This window comes from Schistocerca americana, chromosome 2 (assembly GCF_021461395.2).
Source record: "Schistocerca americana isolate TAMUIC-IGC-003095 chromosome 2, iqSchAmer2.1, whole genome shotgun sequence".
NCBI lineage: Eukaryota > Metazoa > Arthropoda > Insecta > Orthoptera > Acrididae > Schistocerca > Schistocerca americana.
The window spans coordinates 818896777-818920612 of NC_060120.1; the positions used below are offsets into that span (position 1 = coordinate 818896777).

The 23836-nt window shown below is 38.7% G+C and overlaps 1 protein-coding gene across 1 annotated transcript in view; it reads right to left on the reverse strand.

Annotated features, from left to right (window-relative positions):
- Positions 1 to 23836, reverse strand: part of LOC124595212 (potassium voltage-gated channel protein Shaw-like) — a 659419-nt gene that overhangs the window by 283289 nt on the left and 352294 nt on the right. The gene's annotated exons all lie outside the window — the stretch shown is intronic.

Below are 23836 nucleotides of genomic sequence, written 5' to 3' on the forward strand. Positions count from 1 at the left end.
TCTAAGTACTATCATCCAACGTGGCCTAGATAAGAATAATTGTGAGTAAATTGCATTTATTCATCTAAGAAGGAAAATTATCGGTTTTCCAAATTAAATGAAAAGAAAGACTGTAGGTTCTGAATGTCGAGGCAAATACGTCTAAATTGACACTGGCAGCCAGGAAGGGAAAGAGATGAACACATTCACCTATCTCTATTATTGTACAGCGCCTTCGTGAATATCGTCGCCTTCATCTTAATTCTCCATATAAAATCAAAATAATAATAATCTCCCAGAGTTACAGGAGCTGTGATCCGTGGTATCGTAAACCAGAAAATCATATTGATCATGAATTGCTTTCACTGTATAACACCATTTCACTTTAAAATTACACAATATGTCTTAACACCAGGACAGAAGAACAACGAAAGGTAACTAATACTAAAACTAATAAACGAAGAGCGTAAAGCTTCTTTTGTCCATCAGTGTTAAATACATTTCACATCAATCTTTGGTATGAGAGTCGAATAACTATCTATCTGTTTATCAATAAGAAGAAATTATTAAGTTCCTTTACAAGTTACTATTCTTTGTATCGCGTGTGTTAATTTGTGAATTATCATATTGCACTTTGAACTGTTTTCAGCTGGTGAATATTTCTTATTGTGACCATGAAATGGATTTAGATTTTGTGCGTCTTTGATGATTATTTAGTTTCGGGATTTTGCTACCATTGTTGTAATCCTCTCGGTTGCACTCTATTGCATTTGATAAGAGCATTTTACATCTCTAATTTAACTGAATATTGCAAGACCACTTCCCGTTTATTTGAGATGTATTTCTTGAACAAACGTTATTCAACGTAATTCCCCGTTGTCTACATCACTTACAGACATTAGAACAAAACCTTTGTTATTAAATTATTCATTTAACTTTTATTTTGCATTTCTGTCTAATCTATTAACTCGCAGTTCTAGACAATGCATAGACTATTTGACTATAGGATCGCAACCACGGATTATTATTTGCAGCAAATTACTTGCAGGGCATGGAAGCAGATGTGCGCAGCTCGACTCTATGACTACTTGGAGCTATTCTTTTTAAACTGCCTTGCATAGCCCAGGTACCTAAATTGTGGGTTTAGAAGAGCAACTCAGCAGCAGAAAACCGTTAGGTTCTGTCGCAAATGTACAGCCTTGCAACGGAAACTTTTTGATTGCCTCTTACATTTTAGGTCCCTTGTTGCGGTGGTTATCGCGAGAAAAACTCCAAAGACTAAATTACTGTTGAATTTATCACCCGAGATTTAATTAAATAGCAACCTTCACTTTAAGGAAAGGTTTCGCCAAATCCTTAATCGTAGTTTGTAATTCCAGTCATAACTTTCCCCGTCTATTGCATCCGTTATTATTTATTGCTTAGTTCTATTCTCTTTGCTCTCTTTAACTATCCGCTCTTTCGTGACTTGCGCCTTCTCTCGTATTACCTCTCTTAGTTTTGCTTTTACCCGTTTTATTTTAAGCGTGTTTTGTGACAAGTCAGTCACTCTTTTGTATAGATTTATTTGCAACTGTGAAGGTATTCTGTGGTTCGCTCTTTGTAAGCGGCATGTTGTGTTACGGTCTTTACCTGTGTTGTGTGGCATTTTTCAGCAACCAAATATACGATTTTTGTATCTTCGTTTATTCCTCAGAAAAGCAGCGTATTTAGAGCTTATTTTGGATTTGGGCGCGTCGTCATGAAAGAGCGAAAGCTTCGCCCGTAATGCTTCACGTTCTCTGGAGGTGCTGTTACGTGTCAACAAGTATCACTTGTTGTATGGTAACAAAAGCTGTTTGTTCACATAAAGCTTGTCTAGTCGATCAGCCGCTGTTGTGCACGCTTAAGTGTAACCTATAATTTTAAGATATAAAACGTCGTACACCTTCGACGAACTTCATCAGCTATCCACATCAATTAAACCCCGAGAATTGCTTGATCTACATTTTTCTCACTATACGATTGAAGTCCCTCTATCGGAATGTGGCTGCCAATAGACTCAAAATTCTTTCGCCAAAAATATCTCTTTGTAGAATCTGTTTATTGAACGCTCTGTGCATACTAATTACCAGCAGGCCTTAATTCTCTACTGAGAGGCATGTATAGTTTGCTAACATTGCCCTAGACACTTTGACAATTGTTATTAATGTTGATTGTCGCCTCACAATCTAAAGTTCAATCTTCTTTTGCTTTTACCATTCACGCGACAAAACCACGTCTAACTCAGTCACGTATTTGCGTTTTCAGCTCCAGGATTTTCACTGAGCACTGATTTATTAGATGGTCCGTCCCACAGTATTTACCGAATACGTCGAAATTGGGCTGAGCCCTAAATCCGCGTGCGCTAATCTATGAAGCAATAATTCGTTTCAGGCTGATTACTTCGACACCACTCTCCACGTTAATGCGTGTATGGTTCAATCATTTTTCCAACTGCATTTCCATTCGTTGTCGTACACCGTAAACGGGTGCCACATATTTTGTGGTTGATCTCAATAGGTAATCAAATACCCGCTTTGATGTTATCAGTGCCTACTGGATCATAAGATTCTTTAATATGAGTCGTCTTGCTATATTCCTAACTAACAGTTTGATGCTGCCTGTTGCTTATGAACCGTAACATTACGTCCAATACCTCCTGCACGCGGACAATTTTCGTGGCAAGGAAAGTATATACTGAAGGGAAAGCCATGAGACAGCGGCATGCAGTTACACAGATGGCGGTAATATCACGTACACAAGTTATAAAACGGCAGTGCATTGACGTAGCTATCATCTGTACTCAGGTGATTCGTGTGATAAGTTTCCGATGTGATTATGACCACACGGTGGAAATTAACAGACTTTGAACGCGGAATTGTAGTTGCAGCTAGACGCACGGGACATTTCGTTTCGGAAACCGCATCTATACCACGGGCAACGTAGTGGCCGACGGCCTTCGCTTAACGAGTGATAGCAGCGGCGTTTGCGTAGAGTTGTAAATGCTAATGGACATGCAGCATTGCGTGAAATAACCTTAGAAATCAAAGTGGGACGTGCGACGGAGATACCCAGGCCATGACACGAGACAACCGACGCCAGTGCTTTTCCTAACAGCACGAAATGGCCTGTAGCGCCTCTCCTGGACTGGTGACCATATCGGTTGGACGCTAGACGACTTGAAAACCGTGGTCTGGTCAGATGAATTCCGATTTCAGTTAGTAAGAGCTGATGGTAGGTTCTGAGTGTGGCGCAGACCCAACGAAGGCATGGGCCAAAGTTGTCTATAGGGCACTGAGCAAACTACTGGTGGCTCCATAATAGTGTGGGCAGTCTTTACATGAAATGCGCTGGATCCTGTGGTCCAACTGTACCTATTATTGACAGGAAATGGCTCTGTTCGGTTACTTGGAGACAATTTGCAGCCATTCATGAACTTTATGTTCGCAGACAACGACAGTGCGCCATGACACCTGTCCACAGTTGTTCGAGACTGGTCTGAAGAACATTCTGGACAATTTGAGCGAATGATTTGGCCGCCCAGATCGCCCGACATGACTCTCATAGAACCTTTATGGGACATAAGCGAGAGGTCAGTTCGTGCACAAAATGCTGCACCGGCAACGCTTTTGCAATTATGGACGGCTACACAGGCAGAACGGCCCATTATTTCTGCAGGGGACTTCTAACGAGTTGCTGAGTCCATGCTGGGTCGAGCTGCTGCACTACGCCGGAGAAAGGAGGTCCTACACGATACTAGGAGGTATCCCACAACTTTCGTCACCTCAGTCTATGAGCGGAGCAGAGAACACTGGTAAATCATTGTAGTGGCTATACGGTTGACAAATGGGGAAACGTACTGACATTAGCGACTTACACAAAGAGCAGACTGTAATAGACCGGCTCCTGGGAACGAGCATCTCGGAACCGGCCAATGCGGGCTGCTGTATGCGCGTTGCGGTAGTGAGCATCTGTGGAAACGGGTGTAGAACAGTGAAACCACGAGTAGGTGACACGGAGTTGTACTTCGACACCCCATTACAGAACGTGGATGTCGGAGGCTCACCCACAGGTACGAGCTGTACCGTATCTGACCACGAAACAAGTGGTTCAAATGGCTCTGAGCACTATGGGACTTAACATCTGAGTTCATCAGTCCCATAGAACTACACTCCTGGAAATGGAAAAAAGAACACATTGACACCGGTGTGTAAGACCCACCATACTTGCTCCGGACACTGCGAGAGGGCTGTACAAGCAATGATCACACGCACGGCACAGCGGACACACCAGGAACCGCGGTGTTGGCCGTCGAATGGCGCTAGCTGCGCAGCATTTGTGCACCGCCGCCGTCAGTGTCAGCCAGTTTGCCGTGGCATACGGAGCTCCATCGCAGTCTTTAACACTGGTAGCATGCCGCGACAGCGTGGACGTGAACCGTATGTGCAGTTGACAGACTTTGAGCGAGGGCGTATAGTGGGCATGCGGGAGGCCGGGTGGACGTACCGTCGAATTGCTCAACACGTGGGGCGTGAGGTCTCCACAGTACATCGATGTTGTCGCCAGTGGTCGCCGGAAGGTGCACGTGCCCGTCGACCTGGGACCGGACCGCAGCGACGCACGGATGCACGCCAAGACCGTAGGATCCTACGCAGTGCCGTAGGGGACCGCACCGCCACTTCCCAGCAAATTAGGGACACTGTTGCTCCTGGGGTATCGGCGAGGACCATTCGCAACCGTCTCCATGAAGCTGGGCTACGGTCCCGCACACCGTTAGGCCGTCTTCCGCTCACGCCCCAACATCGTGCAGCCCGCCTCCAGTGGTGTCGCGACAGGCGTGAATGGAGGGACGAATGGAGACGTGTCGTCTTCAGCGATGAGAGTCGCTTCTGCCTTGGTGCCAATGATGGTCGTATGCGTGTTTGGCGCCGTGCAGGTGAGCGCCACAATCAGGACTGCATACGACCGAGGCACACAGGGCCAACACCCGGCATCATGGTGTGGGGAGCGATCTCCTACGCTGGCCGTACACCACTGGTGATCGTCGAGGGGACACTGAATAATGCACGGTACATCCAAACCGTCATCGAACCCATCGTTCTACCATTCCTAGACCGGCAAGGGAACTTGCTGTTCCAACAGGACAATGCACGTCCGCATGTATCCCGTGCCACCCAACGTGCTCTAGAAGGTGTAAGTCAACTACCCTGGCCAGCAAGATCTCCGGATCTGTCCCCCATTGAGCATGTTTGGGACTGGATGAAGCGTCGTCTCACGCGGTCTGCACGTCCAGCACGAACGATGGTCCAACTGAGGCGCCAGGTGGAAATGGCATGGCAAGCCGTTCCACAGGACTACATCCAGCATCTCTACGATCGTCTCCATGGGAAAATAGCATCCTGCATTGCTGCGAAAGGTGGATATACACTGTACTAGTGCCGACATTGTGCATGCTCTGTTGCCTGTGTCTATGTGCCTGTGGTTCTGTCAGTGTGATCATGTGATGTATCTGACCCCAGGAATGTGTCAATAAAGTTTCCCCTTCCTGGGACAATGAATTCACGGTGTTCTTATTTCAATTTCCAGAAGTGTACTTAAACCTAACTAACCTAAGGACACCAGACTCATCCATGCCCGAGGCAGGATTCGAACCTGCGACCGTAGCAGTCGCAAGTTTCTGGACTGAAGCGCCTAGAACCGCTCGGCCACGGAGGACGGCTTACAACCAAACACATTGCTAGTGCGGGCACAAGTGTTTCGATCTTTCAACTTATATTCTTGAACTTCGGGCTCCGTAGGAAGCGACCCCTACGTGTACCCCATGTTCCCGTCTTGACACAGCTAAATCGTCAGTTATGACTGCAGCGAGCATGAGATAACAGGGATTAGAACGTGGATCAATGGAAACGTGCCACGTGGACGTTTGAGTCACATATCTTGTTACACCAAGTAGATGATTGTGTCCGGTTGTTAAAAACATGCACCGCGCCACAAACGTAGGCAGGGGATAGTATGACGCTAGAAGACACAGTAAGTCACCTGGGATTCAGTGAGACTTGCAGAATTAATCGAAGGTCTGTCGACAGCTATCGACTAAGTGAACATTACCCTAGATCACCTGCACTCCTATACGTTTGATATTGTCCCTAACGACGATGGCATGTTCCAACATAATAACAACTAGTGTCACAAGTTAATAATCTTGCTACATTGGTTTTGGGAGCATGACAGTGAATGTACGTCTATAAGCTACCCCCCCCCCCCCCCACCCAAAATATGCCTGTTCAGATCTTAATGGAATAAACATAAAACGCTATCAGCATCAGTTCCAGCTTTGCGTCCATTATTAAGAGCCCATAATTTACGGGAATTGTGTAATCTGCCGTTAGACATCTGGTGCCTTAGACTCGCTGCACCCAGGATCGCTGCTATGTTAAATTCAAGCCGGCCAGTGTGGCCGAGCGGTTCTAGGCGCTACAGTCTGGAACCACGCGACCGCTCCGGTCGCAGGTTCGAATCCTGCCTCGGGCATGGATGTGTGTGATGTCCTTAGGTTAGTTAGGTTTAAGTAGTTCTAAGTTCTAGGGGACTGATGACCTCAGATGTTAAGTCCCGTACACGGATCGTTATTTATTAGTTTCGCATGTACTGGGTTTGCAGCGAAATATGTTGCAAACGAAATACGCTGCAACAATCAGTTTTATCTTTTTGTGTAATCAGTTATTGACATCTGTAGCGTAAATCGTTTAGTTTTGATTGTAAATACGAATTTTCTATTACTTATTAAGAAAGTGCTCCATCTACGTGAATGCTTGTACTCACAAAAAGTCCCCAACTGACCCTCCACCACCTTTACGGCAGAGAACATGTCAAGCCGTCTGCACACGGACAGCAAATCAACTGCGGATGTTTGTCTGAACTGAGACACAGGGCTTTTCATTTGGTTGAGGAAGGGGGAGGGGGCAATAACTTCAGTTCTGCAGGCAAACACGCACGCACGAATAATGGGAAAACCGCCATATATATATACTCCTGGAAATTAAAATAAGAACACCGTGAATTCATTGTCCCAGGAAGGGGAAACTTTATTGACACATTCCTGGGGTCAGATACATCACATGATCACACTGACAGAACAACAGGCACATTGACACAGGCAACAGAGCATGCACAATGTCGGCACTAGTACATTGTATATCCACCTTTCGCAGCAATGCAGGATGCTATTTTCCCATGGAGACGATCGTAGAGATGCTGGATATAGTCCTGTGGAACGGCTTGCCATGCCATTTCCACCTGGCGCCTCAGTTGGACCAGCGTTCGTGCTGGACGTGCAGACCGCGTGAGACGACGCTTCATCCAGTCCCAAACATGCTCAATGGGGGACAGATCCGGAGATCTTGCTGGCCAGGGTAGTTGACTTACACCTTCTAGAGCACGTTGGGTGGCACGGGATACATGCGGACGTGCATTGTCCTGTTGGAACAGCAAGTTCCCTTGCCGGTCTAGGAATGGTAGAATGATGGGTTCGATGACGGTTTGGATGTACCGTGCACTATTCAGTGTCCCCTCGACGATCACCAGTGGTGTACGGCCAGTGTAGGAGATCGCTCCCCACACCATGATGCCGGGTGTTGGCCCTGTGTGCCTCGGTCGTATGCAGTCCTGATTGTGGCGCTCACCTGCACGGCGCCAAACACGCATACGACCATCATTGGCACCAAGGCAGAAGCGAATCTCATCGCTGAAGACGACACGTCTCCATTCGTCCCTCCATTCACGCCTGTCGCGACACCACTGGAGGCGGGCTGCACGATGTTGGGGCGTGAGCGGTAGACGGCCTAACGGTGTGCGGGACCGTAGCCCAGCTTCATGGAGACGGTTGCGAATGGTCCTCGCCGATGCCCCAGGAGCAACAGTGTCCCTAATTTGCTGGGAAGTGGCGGTGCGGTCCCCTACGGCACTGCGTAGGATCCTACGGTCTTGGCGTGCATCCGTGCGTCGCTGCGGTCCGGTCCCAGGTCGACGGGCACGTGCACCTTCCGCCGACCACTGGCGACAACTTCGATCTACTGTGGAGACCTCACGCCCCACGTGTTGAGCAATTCGGCGGTACGTCCACCCGGCCTCCCGCATGCCCACTATACGCCCTCGCTCAAAGTCCGTCAACTGCACATACGGTTCACGTCCACGCTGTCGCGGCATGCTACCAGTGTTAAAGACTGCGATGGAGCTCCGTATGCCACGGCAAACTGGCTGACACTGACGGCGGCGGTGCACAAATGCTGCGCAGCTAGCGCCATTCGACGGCCAACACCGCGGTTCCTGGTGTGTCCGCTGTGCCGTGCGTGTGATCATTGCTTGTACAGCCCTCTCGCTGTGTCCGGAGCAAGTATGGTGGGTCTGACACACCGGTGTCAATGTGTTCTTTTTTTTCCATTTCCAGGAGTGTATATACACTCCTGGAAATTGAAATAAGAACACCGCGAATTCATTGTCCCAGGAAGGGGAAACTTTATTGACACATTCCTGGGGTCAGATACATCACATGATCACATTGACAGAACCACAGGCACATAGACACAGGCAACAGAGCATGCACAATGTCGGCACTACTACAGCGTATATCCACCTTTCGCAGCAATGCAGGCTGCTATTCTCCCATGGAGACGATCGTAGAGATGCTGGATGTAGTCCTGTGGAACGGCTTGCCATGCCATTTCCACCTGGCGCCTCAGTTGGACCAGCGTTCGTGCTGGACGTGCAGACCGCGTGAGACGACGCTTTATCCAGTCCCAAACATGCTCAATGGGGGACAGATCCGGAGATCTTGCTGGCCAGGGTAGTTGACTTACACCTTCTAGAGCACGTTGGGTGGCACGGGATACATGCGGACGTGCATTGTCCTGTTGGAACAGCAAGTTCCCTTGCCGGCCTAGGAATGGTAGAACGATGGGTTCGATGACGGTTTGGATGTACCGTGCACTATTCAGTGTCCCCTCGACGATCACCAGTGGTGTACGGCCAGTGTAGGAGATCGCTCCCCACACCATGATGCCGGGTGTTGGCCCTGTGTGCCTCGGTTGTATGCAGTCCTGATTGTGGCGCTCACCTGCACGGCGCCAAACACGCATACGACCATCATTGGCACCAAGGCAGAAGCGACTCTCATCACTGAAGACGACACGTCTCCATTCGTCCCTCCATTCACGCCTGTCGCGACACCACTGGAGGCGGGCTGCACGATGTTGGGGCGTGAGCGGAAGACGGCCTAACGGTGTGCGGGACCGTAGCCCAGCTTCATGGAGACGGTTGCGAATGGTCCTCGCCGATACCCCAGGAGCAACAGTGTCCCTAATTTGCTGGGAAGTGGCGGTGCGGTCCCCTACGGCACTGCGTAGGATCCTACGGTCTTGGCGTACATCCGTGCGTCGCTGCGGTCCGGTCCCAGGTCGATGGGCACGTGCACCTTCCGGCGACCACTGGCGACAACATCGATGTACTGTGGAGACCTCACGCCCCACGTGTTGAGCAATTCGGCGGTACGTCCACCCGGCCTCCCGCATGCCCACTATACGCCCTCGCTCAAAGTCCGTCAACTGCACATACGGTTCACGTCCACGCTGTCGCGGCATGCTACCAGTGTTAAAGACTGCGATGGTGCTCCGTATGCCACGGCAAACTGGCTGACACTGACGGCGGCGGTGCACAAATGCTGCGCAGCTAGCGCCATTCGACGGCCAACACCGCGGTTCCTGGTGTGTCCGCTGTGCCGTGCGTGTGATCATTGCTTGTACAGCCCTCTCGCAACGTCCGGAGCAAGTATGGTGGGTCTGACACACCGGTGTCAATGTGTTCTTTTTTCCATTTCCAGGAGTGTATGTATGTGTGTGTGTGTGTGTGTGTGTGTGTGTGTGTGCGACGTAATTATGTAATCGTATGCGCAAAGAGATTTTCTTAAGGGGCAGCTGCTGTTGTGTAAGTCGATTCTGGAAGATGAGAAAACCACACAACTGCTGAATCAACGATGTTTCACTAGCTACTGACTGGTTTCTGAACGCCTGAAAATCCATTAGCTAGTGTAATCATTAATAATGAAAATACTGTGTTACAGGACTGTGCAAGAGGATGCTCAACCCAGATATCTCAGACAAGGAACTATGCGACTACAGTGTCAACAGGGCATTACGTAGAAATAAAATCCTTTAACGTTCTGTGGTCATCCTCAGTCCAATGTTGTCTTGCAACCAAAAGTTCCGTGTCAGACAAACGAAAGGAGGAACCCAGAAAAATCTGAGAAAACGAACGTGACGAGAGGACACTAAAAGTCACAAGAATCTTGAAATATGTAAAATGCAATAAAAAGAGGAAGAGAAATGCCATTTTCCCTGGAATTACTTACATAAATTTTGTAAAAACCGTTCCCCCGTGCTGCAAGACCAGGAACACAAGCCGGGAAACTATATAGTAGGATATATTATCTGTGACTGCTGAGGTCGTATAACCCTACAACGCAAATGTGGTGAGAAGGAGATAGGTGACAGGTGAACTGTTTAAACCGAAGGAGAGGTAACAGCAGACAGGAAACGGAGCTATCAAAACATTAGGAATATATATAAATAACCAAAAAAACTAATTTGTGTAAGTAATTCCAAGCAATATGTGATTTATCTTACATTTTTATTGCATTTATCATCGTTCAAAATTCTGGTGACTTTTGGTGTCTGGTCGTAATGTTCGTTTTTTCCGGACGTTTCTAGATCTTCCCTTTTAACGTTTTGACATGGAACTTTCGGATCCATGACAAAATTGGACTAAGGATGATCTCAGATGGTTAAGTGATTTCATTTGTAAAGAATATTCTGTTCTCCCCTTTAATTTAGAAATTTTAGCAACATAGTGACTTATTTAGCATTACAGACGTCTATAACACAAGATTTTCATTATTACTGTTTACACCAACTGATGGAACTTTGAAAGGTGAAAAGCCACAGACTTCTTTTCAAGATTCAGAGTTGGATCTTTGCAAAATTCAATCGCATCCTCGAGATGCTACCGGTGATGACCAGGTCTCTTACACTGTGTGAAAAAATATACAAGCGGAATATAATAAAAACATCAATAGCCAATAAAAGATGAACTTTGTGCTTGATAGAAGAATATCAATTCTGGGGGTATTTGCTCATCTTCGCTCACTAGCTCACTCGCTCCATTCGTGAGCTATTTCCAAAGAGTTAGCCAATACCCACAGAACTGATCTACTGTAATATCGTATGCTGGTGTAACTCAGTATGTCATCTTGGTGAACGAAAGAAAATAAATAAAACGAATTAGTGAACGAAAGTAAATCACTCATTTCCCTGTGTGAATGATATTAGTTGCTTTCTTCTTGGGCAGCCATAAGATTTTTATGAGCAGTTGCTTGTAAATGTCTGTTGAGATATGGTTTATTTACAGTTTTACCACATTCACATGTAACTCTAGTTGTCTCGTAATTATATACACATTCACTATAAATATATCGATATCCATCTTTTCGATTATATCTTTATGAAATTATTTAATATCTTTTTTATCCACACATTTAGTACATTGTTTCTCGCTGTCCTTTAAGAAATATGAAATATGACAGGAAGAAAATTCAGATACTCAATTCCAGATCATGAAATTCATTATTTTTATTTTTAAGTTTCTTTATTCCTTTATATCTCAATTTCATCTGTCCATCTTTAAAAAATTGAACATCCCAGTTAGTAATTAATTTAGAATATCTATTTGGCGAAATATTTTTAAAATCGTTATTGTGTTCTATAGAAGTTTTTTCTCCATATCTAGCATTTATATATTCACATTTAGTAATACTACATAAAACACTTACCTCTAGCTCACTTAGTTTTTTAATCTCATTTGAGACACATTGTTGAGTTTCTTGATTAGAATCTCCATTTATATGTAAAAATCCTTAATAAGGAAATATTTTTTTTTTACAATTGAATTTTAACATTGTATATGGACAACAGGTCTAAAATGGCCTAAACTGTTGAACAGATAGTAGAAATGATTTATAATACACCTGAATTAAGATAATTTTTTGAAGAAGATGGTTATGAATGGGAAGAGTATCCTGATTATTATGAAGATGACAATAATGATTAAAGCACTGGCAACAGCCAAAGCTGTCTTCAGACAGCGACTGCATAGTGTCCATATGGTAATGTATGTATTTTACTTTCCTGAACATGTCTTTTGTTGTCGTGTGGGCTCAACCCTTTCTTGTTTATTTTAACTGTATATTTTTCCTGTTTTTCACTTTGAATCAAATTCATCGTTCTGTGTTGTTCTCTATTGTTGAATAAGCAATCTTCATAATCTTCTAAGCTTATTCTGTTTTCAACAACACTTCCTAACTCCCTTAGATTTATTCCTCTATTTTATCACCAACTTTATAAGCATACATTTTTCCTCTTAAACCACAGAATTCTTCCATTATTCTTCCATTACATTCATCTTTCATTTTTCCTAAAACTTTCTTATTTAGTTACGGAATTCTATAAATATTATCTGCTGGATAATTACTTGTATCAAACAAATCAATCTGTGACATCATGTCTTTATAAAAAATCTTCTGTTTGGATATTATAGATATAACTGTCCATAAGATGATAACACAATGCAATATTTTCCCTATATTTTGGTTTCATTATTCTATAGTGGAAATCCTACATCAATTCTTCAGATAAATCGAGTATGCTCATTCTAATAAAGATAGGTTTATTAAATGTGATTTTTGTCTTGTTCATGTGAAAGGCCACAAGATTTTCATTAAAAATAGTTCTTCCTTTCAGGTGTAGCTTTGCTATAAGTTCATCATATTTTCCTCCATCTGAAAGTAATTTTATGTCTACTCTGTTTCTAATGTTTCCCATTGTCTTTCCAAAGATTGAGTTAATCATGAGCTTATAGAAATCTTTCTTGAAGTCGTTTGTAGCTGTGGTCCTCATCTGTGTATTCAGATACATATATTTCTTTAGCCAGTCAGACTGCATAAATGTCAGAACTCTGTGTATTTTTGTGATCTTCATTCCTTGAGAGAGGCACCATTCGAGATTTCTATAGTGAACCACATACTTCTGTTTGTCATTCAGTGTTGTTACGATTTGGTTTCTGTACTGTTTGATACAATTTTATTTTCAAGTGCTAATGGTAAATCTTCATCTAAATCATGCAGTTCCTTTGGATTTTCAAGATCTCCTTCAAATATGTATCCTTCTCGAGAAGTGTTCGACGTCTCACTTACTTTTGCAGAATCAAAGCTTTTTGGATAGTCTCATTCAAATACTGCCCATGGTAAACATTGACTCATAGCCCAGCCATACAGATTATTTGCTTCTGAACAAGCTAAATAATTTGATATCTTAGTCACATCAGAATCACTCAGACATTTGTTGCTAGTCTACATGTCACTTGCAACATATATTCCTCCTCTTATTCATTTTTCAAGTATCAGTATCATATCGTAATTGTGTATTAAATCAAATGGCTGTCCAGTCGTTTTCAGCATTACATCCTATGACAAACAAGTAGCTCCAAAATGTCAAGATGGATCTAATTTGTATGCTTTATACAAGGTTTTCTGAAATTCCCGAATATATCAGCTAATTACAGCACATCGGTTTTCAGATACAAATCATGATATTCACCAAGATATTTCATATTAAGTTTTTTTCCAAACCAATTTTGCATGGTTATAATCTTCATCACTTATTCCATGTACATTCAATTTATTGTAAAATTCTTCTTTTGCTGGCACTTGTGTCTCTTCAAATTTCTTCCAAGAATCCATGTAATCGTATGGATATACACATTTTCTGATTACTAAAGTAAATAATTCTCCTTTGAAAACTTCTTTATATTTTTCATTTGATCTCTCTTCTGATTTGACAGAAGTTTGTCAAGTGAAACAGCCATAAATTTAAATGGATCAATAAATATCATTTTCACACTTTCTATGTTTTTGCCAAAACTAATCTATCAGTCTTCATTGTTAGGTAATAAATCTCTCTCTTTCATGTCATACGCAATTTCTTTCACAAACAATTTATGTAAATAAATTGGTAGAAAACTCGGTTGTTTTAACTGTAAATTACATTTGTTGCACAACTGGGCAATGTATTTACTAGTCAAATGATCATGATGTCGAACTTTTTTATTATTTCTTGTATAATGACATCCACACAGAGTACAAACTTTATATTTATTAAGTCTCGATCATTCTTCAGGAGTTAATGGACTCATTTCTTCAATTTCAGAATAAGTTCTTCCAATTTCTTCAACCTCTTTTCTTATGCATTCAATAACTATCTTATCAGAATTTGGTCCTCTTTAAGAAACAGGATCTTTATAATGTCCATTAACATACTTGATATAATAACAAAACCCACTTCATTTCTGTTTTTGATATTTCATTGTATATGAACTTTCAGGATCTGGTTGACAGTTGTCCATGTTCTGTAGCAAACTTTCAAAATCAGTGTAAATAACAAATGGAACTTTTCGTGTATGTTGATAATTTTTAAAATTAACATATGACCCTTTCTCTCACATTTCTACTTTTAATTAAACAGCTTGATGTGTTAATATCTGACATTTCTTTACTAGCGAAATGAAGCAAACACATACCACAAATAAACTTTGGTTCTTAGTGTTTAGTTATTTGACTCGAAAAAAGCCTAGATAAATGTTATATGTAACAATAGTGCGATTTCCTTCCTTCATCGAAATAAAGGAGATTTACATGTTTCTCTCTCTTACTTTTCTAAATTTTAATGGATACACTTTATAAATTTTATCAAACGAATAAAAATGAATAGATATATTAATTCTATTCCCTATTTTTGGAATATGATCAACCACTATGGGAAATTCAGTATTTTCTTATTTTTGATCAAGATCAAGACCAATGTTTTATATTTTGTTTCTCCTTCTGAATTTTGTCTACAGGATATAATGCTGATTTTATAGCCCAAAAAACTTCTTAGATTTTTATTTTTTCATGAAAAGAGATTTTTTACTTTTTATTTTACATGGTAATTCAGTGTAAGTTTATCCTCCCAATGGGACATATCTGTTCATTCCTAACTGAAGCCCAATAGTTCTGTTTAATGTACATCCTGATCCTTGAGCTTGAAAAATCAGTCATTCTCGATAAAATATTTCATTTACCAGTCTAATGTTTTTTTATGACCTCTTATTTTGTGATTCTACAGTTTTCTGTCTGGAACTGAAATTATGTAACTTTTCTATTTGTCTGCATTTGGTACTTACAAAAAAGTTTAAAATTGACTTTCAATCCACAGTGTATTCTTAAATTCTAATTTTCGATTTTACTGCAGTGAAGAAATGATTAGCCATAATTGAATTTATATTATTTTCAAAATTAATAGTTTGTAATCTGTCTGCAAATGCAGTATCAACTTGATAATCTCTAACTGTTCTTCTGTCTCTTGGTTTCTCAAATTAATAAGTATAAAAAGGACAAAAATTTCTTCATTTGTTCTGGTTTTAGGTTTCTCAAACACATCGGTAGAAAATGGAAATATTTTGTCAATGGTTTTTCTTCTTCAGTTTTCGAAATTTCATCATCATTTTCAATTTCAGAAAAAAGATAACCATTTTCAAAGATTGGTCAGTGTGCAATGTCTAATAATAAATCTAATTAGATCAGATTTGTATAATTTACTACAACCTCATAAATTATTGCTTTTACAATAATTATAAAGCTGAACAATTGTAAAGTTCTCCATTTGAACTCTCCAAAAATCGTGAAGTTGAGCAACTGTGAATCAGCGACTGCCAAAGAAGCCTTTAGACTGTGTCTGCTCGATTTGGCCTTTCTATTTAAAGGAAACAAAAAACAACAGTCTTGCAAACTCGATTCTTATTTAAATAGTTAATTATCGATAAAGGTTGTTTTGTCTTTTATTATTCATATATTCTAAAATCCATTTTTAATAACTAATGTCATATTTAACTTTATGTGAAGGATTTCTGTAGAGGCAACTTAAATCTTTTATTTCTTAATAACCAATAAATGTTTTTGAGGATGGGCGCATCTGTGTGTCTGCCTCAGCAGATGCTTTATGGTTTTCCATCAACAATAATAGTTTCGAATGTTCTTCCCTCGGAATTCGATGTAAGTGTTCTTTATAATAATATTTAGCAATGGTATCTTCACATACACAAGGAATTTGATTTTCATTGTAATTTTTTACTAGAAATTTATATCAACATTGTCTGCAAATTGGTTTATAACCATTTTTTGTCTATTTTTGTTTACTAAAAATCGATTTCTCAGTAATGTAATATTTACACAGTTTACTTCTGGACTGGAGACTGCCAAAGCTGTCCTTAGTTGAAGCAGTCTCAGAACTGCATTCAGACTGATAACTGCCAAAGCAGTCTTCAGACTGCATCTGTGGTTACAGTTCCATTTATGTAGAAAAAAATTCATTAGAAAAAAAAATTTCTAATTTCTGCAATGTATCTGTCAAAATAATTATTATCTTTGGAACTAATTCTCTACAATCAGTATCAAATAAAGACAGATGACTTGTATGAGCTCTAACAACTTTTTTTGTTAATTCATTACATTCATAGAAAGTATCATTCATGAAAAAACACAACACTCCATTAATGCACCTAAATTCAGAATTAATGTTAGTTGGCGATCCTGGAAATTCTCTATTTATAACTCCTAGAGATTAATATGTAAAATTACACTTATCTAATTCCAAATAGAAAAGTAAAGAAAAGAATAAAAACGTTCTTTGTGAATAAGTGCTGACTACATCATTTAATAAAAAAGTTTTACATAATCCTGTACTAGATATTGATTTTGGATATCCTGGAATTAATTGTAATGTGTGTAAATTTATCATATGTATTGTATTGATAACATATAACACATCACCACTTGGTCTTTGATATATTGCATCTATTTTTTTGATATTTTGAGGTAAGAATGTCAACCAATTGATTATCAATTGTGGCTTATTGTCATGTACTGAAACCCAATTCGTATAAAAATATATAAAACCCCATTTACAAAAAGTAAGTGATCGAACTTTTTCATTTTACATAATGACTCAATTCGTTCATTTGATGAAGAAGACTATGATGATGATGGCTGAACTGGTATAGTTGGTAGCGTTATTATTTTTTTACCATACATACTTTGGATAGCATCAATATCGTCTTGAAGTAATTCTGAGTGTGAACCATTATAGTATGGATACATTATTCATTCATAAATGTCAAAATGATATAAACCTGATGAGTGACCAGTCACATGAACTAAATCTTTAAATAAATTTGTCTGGTGTTTTGATGTATTTTTGTTAATTTCCAAGTACCATAACTCATCATCATCCATATCTATTTCTATTGGATCATTATTCATATTTGGTAAAAACGCATGACCTAACATATTTCCTTTTCCATCTAGATCCTTTGGGCAATGATGACCATGTATTTCATTTTTATGTAATTGTCTTTCATTTGAAATTAAAATATTGGTGTTATTATTATTGAGGTGAAGTCGAATTCAGTATATTTTTCCATAAATGAAATGCTTTTTCTGTTATTTCTAATACTTTCTTAGTTGATCCTTTATAGAACGATTATATATTCCTTTTATTCCGTTTGTACATACTAGTTCTATAAGTACCATAGGAATCTTCTACACTGCATGAAAATTGAAGTATCTTCACTTACCTCATCAATTGTCTCAATATTGTGTGTCAGTTGGAGTAACACTTATGTTTCTCTTAATACATCATCACGCACTTGAATGTCGTTCACAGTGGGCTTCAGCTGCTGATGAGTTATTTCAGTTGGACACAGTCTTGAGTTTGTTGCAACCAGAAAGGCTGCTTCAACTGCCATGGGTTTATCTGATGCTTGAATACATCCTTTAGGACTTTGCACATCTTCGATGTGACTGTCCAAGTATCAGTAATCAGATAAACATTTAACTGCCTGCTTCCTGTCATTGGCTGCTACTATTTTCACAAACAGCAATAGCAGAAGTGTTTTAGTGACTGCTTTAGCAGTTGCTTCAGTAGCCTTCAGACTGCATCTCATTTATATACAATTAAAATATTATAAAACATTTTCCCACAGGACACTTATTTGCTGCTGGAATAAATTGTCAAATTCTCGAATGGGGAAAATCCCTCTAATTACTGCAGGTGTCAAAGATTTGATGCCTAAAAAATTAGCTCTAAGGATGGTATTATAGATGTGGGAATATCCCACGCCTGTAATTCTAAATTAATTAAAAGCCTAAACATTAGATTGTGTGAAGGACAGAGCACACCTTCGGTATGTGATGTCTCAAGGAAAATGACATTTTGTGGGACTTCAGCTAGTATCAGCATACTATCTGAAAATTTAAAGCAAATTAAAGGAATTTCAGAAGTGTGGAACATCACCTCTTCCGTTTTTAAAAAATGCAAAGGAAATTATGTTTAGAATTCCAGAGATTAAATATTTAATCCCTGGACATGGAATTTTGAGCTTCATTCATTAAGGAATTTCTGGGAGTGAGATGCCATTCTCTCGAAAATTTCAGGCAATGTGATGCCGTTGGCTGAAAATATTAATGATAAAATCAATTTCACAGAAATCTAAGTATTCCTGTACAGATTTTCTTAAAGAAAACCAGTGGACGGATTTTACAACTGCCAAAAAAGGAATGAAAAAGCCAAAGCCTAGAGATACATGTGAATGTTGTCGATAAATATAAGATATATTTTATTAAATTCAGTTGGGACCCACAATGGGTTCAAACCTAATTACCATGAAGGTAAAGAATTTTAATGAAAGTCAGTTATCGAATTTTACGCTTGCTGAAATAAGAATGAGAAAAAAGAAAGACATTGCTGAGAGTCCAGAATATAGTGATACAAAAAAGCAATAAGTAAAAATGTGTATGTTGAAGTCACAACTAACTGTGAAAGTTTATGGGGGGACTGCCAGTTCCCTTCACACATAATGAAAAACATAGACGATTGTATAGAGATTTTTGACTGGGTGATTTATCCAGTAAAGAAAATATAAAACATAATACAAATTTCATCAATGAGCAGCAGCTAAATCAGTTGCAGATGAAGCAGACGCAGTCTGAAGACTGCTTTGGTAGTCGCCAGCCTTTCTGGCTGCGCCAGACACAGTCTAAAGACAGCTTAGGCAGATGCAGTCTGAAGACTGCTTTGGCTTTCGCCAGTAGCCTAATCAGCTCTATACAAACTTATTACTAAAATGTTAAGTATTTTCTAGAAAACTATTAAAGATTATTTCTAGTAAGTGGAGTCTCATCAACAACAAGCTTACAGGCAACAATAAAGAAGTTTTTGTGATAACTGATAAAGAGAATAATCGATGGTTTAAAGGAACAGATGTAGCTTGAAGTTTAGAATGTAAAAGTTCTAGAGATGCAATTTATGATAACATAGGCAAAAAAGATGCAAAAATATATAAGGAAATTGACATCAGTCAGTCACCAACATCAGAGAAAATGCATCCAATACCTGTTTTTATCAATGAATCTGCTTTATACAAACTTACATTCAGATCTAAAATGCACACAACTGAAAAATTTACAGATTGGGAAACTAAAGAAGTTTTACCTTCAATAACAAAAAGCCACTGAAAATTAACAAGAACAAATTGAAGATTTACAAATTGAAAAGGAATGGTATGTGTGTTCTAGTGAAAAGAAGAAAAGACATTCAAAACTTAAGACAACAAATTACTGAGAAAGATGTAATAATTCGAGAAATACAACTACATGTAGTTGCACCAACTGAAGATATTAATTTGAGACACATGTTTGTCCTACTAAAATTATTTGATGGTGATTGTGACTATGATTATTACGTCATTAGAATACAAAGAAGAAGTTTAGAAAGGCAGCTATATGGAATTGTAGACACACATCGAAACTGTGAAGAAATTTTGAGACTTCACTATGATCCTATCTCAATTTATAACAAAGAACGAAAGAAAATTTGAGGATTGTCTGTCATCTCAACTATTTCAATACTTTGAATAAATATACTCGAGAGCAATTGTTTTATGATATTAACATGTTTCATCAAAATGAATCAATGTAAGTCTGCTTTTTAAAGTCTTCATATACAATACAAATTTCATCTCCATAGAGACTGTACAAATAATTCACACTTTCATCAGTTAATTAACTTATGAATTTCTTAATTGTGCATTCCTCATCAGGAAAACATATTTGCAATCATATTGTTTGATGCACTTATATACAAACAATTTTTAATAGATTTGCAAAAAATATATGAGAATTTAGAGGGGGACGAATCGTTCCCCTTAAGAGGTAACGAAAAATCAGCTGTTTTTATCAATGAACCATGTCAGCTTTCGCAAGCACATCTTCAGTTTTCGAATCATCTTTCTTTCTCAGAACTTTTTCAATGAGATAAACATCTGGATATTTCGTTTTTGTATGTCATACTCATACGAATTTCCTTTTACTTCTTCTACATCTAAGGCTTTTAATTTATATGTGATTTTATTAGAATGAATAACAGATTTAACTTCAAAAATGTATGTTGACCACTTGGCAGGTATCCTTCTTCAAAAAGACCTTCACGTTTACTGGTTCTCACTTTACCTCTTTTTTTGAATTTAGCCTTATTATTTGGTACAAAGAAGCCTATCTTATAGTTCTTTTCATTAACTTCTATTGGTTTCATTTTTATAGATGAATGTCTTGTGTTGTTGTACTCATCAACTAATTTCGAAACTAGATCAGTCCATTTATAATATCCTTGTAGAACAAATTTCTTCCACATATTTTCTTTCAGTGTTCTGTTAAATCTTTTGACATCAGATGCTTTTAATTCTGATGTTGTATTTTTTCATCAATTCTTTAAAGTCTTCATTAACGAATTCTTTTCCATTATCTGTTTGCAATTTTTTTGGCTTATGTCCATCTCTAAATATTTTATCAAATCCATCAACTGCATTCTTACCTGTTTTATCTTTAACTGGAAGAGCTCAAGTAAGTTTGGAAAAGATAAATAAATAACAGTTAATAAATATTTATATCCTTGATTTTTCTTCGAGATCCTTTCAATCTACCGGAATGCACCTCTACTAGATCAGCTTGACATAAATCATCAGTACCAAGGGAAATTAAATTTTTTTCATCAGTCTATACAACTTATTAATTATGAGTAGGGGAGTAGCGATTTGCTACCCACTTCACTGACTGTTGAATCAGTCATACAACTATGTTTGCCTACAAAAATTTTTCAACAAATTTACTCTATTTAGTTTTACATACTGTGCAAAGACCTTCAATTATTTGTCTGCTTTTTTCAGTTGTTACTCTGTGAGTATTATGTGTTTCAGTAAACCTTTTAGACTTTAAATAATAAATATGATTGTCCTTTAGGACCAAGTGCGAAGCATGATTCTCCAATTATATACATTAAAATATAATGTAATTTATTATGCTTCCATTCTGGTGCAGCCAGAAATGCAGGTAACTGCCAAAACCAGTCTTCAGACTGTGTCTGGCACAGCCAGAAAGGCTGCTTCAGCTGCTGCTGTCATCATCACTATATTATAAAAGCAATTCACCAAACATTATTAATTCACATGAAACAGTTACAGCTTTAACAGATTAATTTAGAGTTACAAAAAATTTATCTTTCTTTTTCATTTCAACTGATGGATTATTGAGCTGTGATGGATATAAAATTTGACATTCATCTACACTTAATCTTTTTATCTCTATTTTAAAATCAGTAGGTGATAGGTCACAATTTCCCTTGGCTCCAAATAAAATAATTCTCTCGATTTTTACATCATACCCATATATGTATTTCAATAGTTCTGTACCAGTATGAAAATCATGTTTCAGTTTATGTTTCCCACACATTCTTTCCAGAAGATCACTTATTTGTCTCAGATATGGTGTTAAATCTCCCTTTAAATATAATCCATAAAAGCTTTTTCTACTTCCTTTTTTGTAAAGAAATTTGTGGTAATGTTACAGTTATCTTAATGAATCTGATTAATTTTTTCATTAAGTTGTGCAGCAGTGATGTAGTCACTGAACTCTGTTCAAATACTTTTGTATTCAGATTTTTAATATATTCTTTTTGTAAGTATTGTTTGATAACTGCGTCATAACCATTTACTGGATTTTTTGAATCTACAATTCTTCTGCTTTTATAACCAATATATCCTTTAGATGCTTTAGTTCTTTCCGAAATTGTGTGATTGCATTATTAATTTTTGGATTTATCAATGATTGAAAATCTCAGATTTTTTATTGAAAATCTTCAAATTTTGGTTTGGAAGACAGAAAACTTTTATCATGTGTGTTTTCAAAAATTTCCATGTAGTAAATCTAAAATGTCACTAAACTTATAATTTTTGCATAACAATTGCAAAACAAACACAAATGGCAACAAATTCATTGAAGGTTTGTATTCTCTCGCTGCTGTAGTCCCGATCATTTTTTCCTGAATAGTTAATGAGCTGGTGGGAATATTTACTCCATATGAATAAAAAAGAATTTTTTATCCTTATTTTTATACTAGCAAATACAGTGAGTGCCAACACAATCAGAAGTATCTAAATTTACTATTCCACATTCTAAATTTTTTGCTTAATTTCCAATTCATCAATCATAAAAACGCCAGGAAAGTGCTTGATTTTTAATTATGGAACAAAATTTTCTATGTCAAAATTAAATAATAGATTGTTAAATTTTTCAATTACTTTTTAAATTTTTTTTTTTTCAATCCAGACCACCAGTCTAAGCCACCTTCAGCTGGTGCATAACGAATGACAGTTGAAGTGGTCTCAGGAATCCACCCAGTTCTCTTTTCCATTTACAAATTATGTCTGTTTTGTTCTTCTAGCTCTTTATCAGCTTTCTTCTTGTTTATTACTGCATTTGCAATTGCTGCAGATCCACCAGCAAGTGAACCAGTAGTTGATAGATATGGTAACACAGCCAAAAGTAATGGTAAAAAACCACCTTCCTGTTGTGTTAGTCCTTTTCCATCCTTATTCTTCGTTAGATACTGAATAATCTTCTTCACAACAGGAATACCTAGTGTAATGAGTAAATTGCCACCAGTTTTTGGATGCTGTCATAAGACGGCATTAGCTGTCGCTTTATCTTTCTGTCTTTTTTGTGCATCAGTTAAAAAATGGTTCAATACTATTTAATTGGTCATTATTCAGTTTCAGTTTAATTGATTTTGGTTTATTTTTGCCACTAGGCAGTAAAGTTTTATAGATTTGAAAGTTATTCATTCATATAGAAAAAAGTTTTTAATAGAATAAAATATTAGGTTTATAGTTCCCAACCACTGTCATCTTTGCTTAGGCCCATTCCTAATTTTCTCTTGCAATACATTAATCCTTTAACTGCAGCTGCAGCTATTTTTTCAACAGTTGCAGCACCAGTTGCATTCATTCTTCATTTTGCAGTAACTGAAGTTCTTCATCAGCTTAATGTCTGTTTTCCTAATCTTCATGATCATGATAGGCAGTATCATGTTTTTTTACAAGACTCATCTTATGGATTAATTCCTTGACCTTTCTTCTCATTTAGTTCCTGGCCAATAGTACACGTAGCCTGGAAGATGCCTTTCAAATGGTAATTTGTTAATTAATGTATTTACTAAACCTCTACCATATTTATTACTTTTCCAAAATATGTGAGGAATACTATTAAAAAATCTGGTTAGATAAAGAATTCCTTTTGTATTGTCGATTA